Source organism: Pipistrellus hanaki (genome assembly GCF_964339955.1).
Source record: "Pipistrellus hanaki genome assembly, chromosome: 5".
Taxonomy (NCBI): domain Eukaryota; kingdom Metazoa; phylum Chordata; class Mammalia; order Chiroptera; family Vespertilionidae; genus Pipistrellus; species Pipistrellus hanaki.
Window position 1 is genome coordinate 85,772,340 of NC_140507.1, and position 4,785 is coordinate 85,777,124.

Here is a 4,785-nt window from a genome sequence, read left to right on the forward strand (position 1 = left end):
ACATATTTTGTCCTAGGTACCCTCTAACCACAACTGTGTATTTGGAAACATGGCTCAAAGCAGATAGAGGGGACACAAAACTTGACATTTTATTATGTTAGAGAAACAATGTGGCCTAAAAGTAAGAAGCTTGGGTTATAAGTCCTAGAGGTCCACTGCATTGTGCTATAGCTAACAATACTGTACTATATACTTTAAAATGCCCTAAGTAGACATGCTTCTCTGTGTCCCTCAGTCTCTTCACTTCTGAAATGGACATTACAATAGTCTAGTAGTGAGAACTAATGAAGGCAGTCCCATGTTTGCACTCAGTATGAACTCAATAAATATTAACTCCAAAGTAATAACTCTCTCACCCTAACTGGTTTGGCTCAGTGGATAGAGCATTGGCCTGCAGACTCAAGGGTCCTGGGTTCGATTCTGGTCAAGGGCATGTATCTTGGTTGCGGGCTCATACCAGTGGGAAGTGTGCAGGAGACAAGTGATTGGTGTTTCTCTCTCATTGATGTTTCTGACTCTATCCCTTTCCCTTCCTCTATGTAAAAAAAAAAAATCAATGAAATATATTTTTAAAAATAATAACTCTCAGAGTTCTTCTACAGCAGTGGCTGCTGTAAAGGCAGCTACTCTGCTCTGTGCAGTGCTGGGCTCAGGGCCATGAATTTCTTCTCCATCTCTGCTGTAGTCACCCAGACCCATGAGAGACTTCATTCTATGTAGATTTTATTTTTCTTATTTTTGGTAGAAAGAAGATATTTTCTGGGTTGTATAAGAAATGGAAAAGACCCTTTTATCCCCCAGCTCTCCCCATACCCACACACCTCAGTAAGTCGCTGTTTTTCTTAAGTTGCACCATCACAAACTCCCTTTAAGATGGAGAAGCCTAGGGGATTTAGTGTTGTTGTCTCACAGACATTCAGTCTACATCTGTACTTCCCTGTACAACTATTCATTTTTAAAAATAAAAGGTCAATGAATTTCTCCATTGAATTGACCAACTTTGAACTATTAACGATAGGTTTTTTATTTTTACTTTTATAGCTAGTTGTATTTTTTTCCCCGACGGACAACTGTTTAGCTTTTATTTCATAATCATAAACTTAACTCTGCAATCCAGCTGGATTGGGAAAGGGTAAGGAAATTATGGAACCCAACACACTGGCAAGAGCACAAAGATTATAGAACATTCTAAGCAAATCAGGGTGAAGGGGTGCTCTCCTGAACTACAGAAAGAATGGTCTGGTGGTTAAGATAAAACCCAAGTAAAATGTATTAGAGTTGTCCACAGTCAGCAATGGTGATCTTCTTGCTGGTTTTGCCATTCCTGGACCCAAAGCGCTCCGTGGCCAACACAATATCCATGCCTTCTTTCACCTGGCCGAAGGCCACACGCTTGCCATCCCACCACTCAGGTTTGGCAGCACAATGAGAAACTGAGGACCTTTAGTATGAGGTCCAGCATTTGCCATGGACAAGATGCCAGACCTGTATGTTTCAGGATGAAGTCTCATCCTCAAATTTCTCCCCATAGATGGACTTGCCGCCAGTGCCATTATGGCATATGAAGTCACCACCCTGGCACATAAATCCCAGAATAATTCTGTGAAAGCAGGAATCTTTATTACCAAATCCTTTCTCCCCAGTGCTCAGAGCATGGAAGTTGTCTGCTGTCTTTGGACCTTTGTCTACAAATGAAGAAGACGTGGCCCAAGGGCTCGCCATCAATGATGACCTTGAAGAACACGGTGGGGTTCACCATGGCTAGTCACGGATGGCTTCGGGGCAGCGGTGTCTGTAGGCTAGTTGTATTTGGGCAAAACTATGAAGATGAAAAAATCTTGTATTTATTCCTTCCCAGATCCTCTGTTTGAATTCCCCTATCTTTTCTGCATCTCTCCTCCACAGATCTTAATACCTTAATGACATTAAAGTTACACACACATTTAGTTTTCATGTATTGACAAGTTCATCTAACTCCTCAAGATATATCTTATTCTGATCAAGGAGAGAGCTGAACTGTTGATCATGTTTTACTCAGGAGTCAACAGGTTTCGTTTCTCCCACTCCAGAAAAGGTTTCCACAAGAAAAAGAAAGAAAACAATAATGAATAACTTGAACAGGAAAGCGAATCAAGGAAGGAAGATTCCTGGTAAGTGCCACCAATGTGGCCAAGTGCTAGGTATGGTCCTCTTTTGTATTTATTCACTTCCAGGCAGTGTGATTGGACTGTCTTACAGGGTATGTACTAGACTCACAGAGATGAAAGGGCTTTTCCAAGGATACCCAGGTAGGAAGTGGAGGAGCTAAGATTTTAGACATCAAAGTTGTCTTTTGAGATTGGGCTGTGCCTGACATCATACCAGCTGGGCAACTGACCTACTCTGCATGTGTACTCATGTTGGTGCTGGAGACTTGAGGGGCTGTGATCAAAAGGTGCATTTCGGATGTGCAGTTATGGGAGATGAGATGAGAAAGGGTTAACAGATGGTTTGCAGTTCCTTCGAGAACCCTGCTGACTTTTGTACAGGAAAATAATCAAGTTCCAATTTGGGAGCGAATTTGCTACTGTGACACTAATACAGCTCCCGGCTATTAGAGGATTAGATGAGCACAAAGCTTTATGCGCCATCCGCTGTGGCACTGGAGGGTGATTCAGCATGTCAGCTGCTGGGAGCAGAGCTGCTAATTGGAACAGGAGAGGGAAGGAGTCCCGGTTTGGCAGATCAGGTTTAAATGGGTGGATTGTCTGACGGAGACCTTTGCTGTTTTCTGTTGGCTTTGTTTCAATGCTTATGACCAGACTGTCCTGCTCCCAGCTGAACTTGTCTTCCCCTAAAATGCTTAATTTTTTTCTTCTTTTTTTGTCTGTATGTAGCTCCAGATTTCACAAGGGCTTGGGTGAGTGAGAGGCAATGGCAATATAGCCAACCGTCATCATTTGACTGTGAATTCTCTGGAACCCCATTTCACTTCCCAGCTAATTTTCTTCTGCTCTCAGCATTGTCCTGGGTCCCTGCCTGCCCAGCCATAGAGCAGACATGGATGCAGGTCCATTTCCAGTGCAGCCCAACTCAGTAAGTGTTGATTGGGTACTGAGAGCGATGGGAGAAGCAGAGGAGGTGGTAGCTGAAGATCTGATTTCAAGAACCACCTTTACTACTTGGGTGAATGATTTGATTGTTTAGCCTTAGCTTTCCCTTTTGTAAAATGGGGATTATGAAAATAATATTCACATGGCACATTAGTCTTTAGCATTCAAGAGACTCTTATACAACCAAGTGGCAAAAACTCAAATAAACCAATATCTGCTCAATATTTATGAAATTTAAGAGCTAAAATTTCTATTTAAAATAATTTTCTCAGGCAGAAAGCATCTCCTCCCTTAGATTCCTGAGCATGAGATCTCTGATGGCCACCTCTCATGGTCTCACATGGGTAGAGATTACAGACTGAGCAGTGTGAGATGAGGAAAGTTACCTTTTCTCCCTGAGACTCAATGTCTCTGTCTTTAAAACTCAGACATGTCATACAAGTTACTGTGAGGAGTAGAGGTGATGCCTTCTACAGAGCCTGGCACATAGAAGGCCATAATAAATGCTGTTCTTGCTCTTCCACACCTTTATTTTATTCTTCTCATCCCCTTCCTCTCTATTATATCCAGAAAGAAGGGTTTACAAAATGCTTCTTGAAAATGTAATTTGTTTAGCAAGTTTCTTCCCTTAAATTAAAACACACACACACACACACACACACACACACACACACACAGATATATATATATTTATTATTGATTTCAGAGAGGAAGAGAGAGGGAAACAGAGATAGAAACATCAATGTTGAGCGAAAATCACTGATAGGCTGCCTTCTGCATGCCTCCTATTGGGGATTGAGCCTGCAAACTGGGCATGTGCCTTGGGAATCGAACCCTGACCTCCTGGGTCATATAGGTTGATGCTCAATCACTGAGCAAAACTGTCTGGGCATAATTTTTTTTTTTAAATTAAAGTTAACATAAATTTTTATATTATTTATGTGGTCAGTTAGGACTACAAAGAATCAAACAAACAGCCTTCTCTATCTCTGATTTTCAGTCCTCAGATCAATTCTAGCAACTCTTTCTTATGATGGTTATCTCTTGCATTTATTAATATTTTCTGATATTTTCATTTTAGACAAAACCTATTGGTTTCCTACTATAGAAAAATTTTTCTCTATTTTTTCCCCCCATACACACCCCTGTATTAGTTTTCTGTGGATGCTGTGAGAAGTTTCCACACACTTAGTGGCTTGAAACAACAGAAAACATTAATTCTGTCAAAGTTCCGGAAGCCAGAAGGCCAAAGTCAGTATTGCTGGGCCCAAATCAAGGTGATGATAGGGTTGTTTTTCTCCAGAGGTACTAGGGGAGAATCCGTTCCTTGTTTCTTTCAGCTCTTGGTGGCTGTGGCATTCCTTGGCTCATGGCCACATTACTCTGATCTTTGCCTCTGTCTTTGTATTGTGCCTTCTCCTCTGTGGGTGTCTGTCTACTCTGTCTCCCTCTCATAAGGATATGTGTGATTACACTTAAGGCCCACCAGGTAATCCAGGATAATCTCACCTCAGAAATTTTAATGTAACCACTTTAGCAAATACTTTTTTCTTTCTTTCTTTTTTCAAATGAGTAAGGCCTGTTACCTTGGGGGGCATTTTCAGCCTTCTTTATGTAATGCCTTCCTTATGGATTTATTGGATGCTTTTGTTCAATTAGTATTTTGTGTTGGCATTCTTATGATTATGTTAAT

General features: G+C 41.3%; 1 pseudogene across 1 annotated transcript; it reads right to left on the reverse strand.

Moving 5' to 3' along the window:
* Positions 1–1,272: 1,272 nt before the first annotated feature.
* LOC311623445 (peptidyl-prolyl cis-trans isomerase A-like) lies at positions 1,273–1,759 on the reverse strand (annotated as a pseudogene). Its single transcript has one exon. The product of its transcript is annotated as a peptidyl-prolyl cis-trans isomerase A-like (transcript).
* Positions 1,760–4,785: the final 3,026 nt, after the last annotated feature.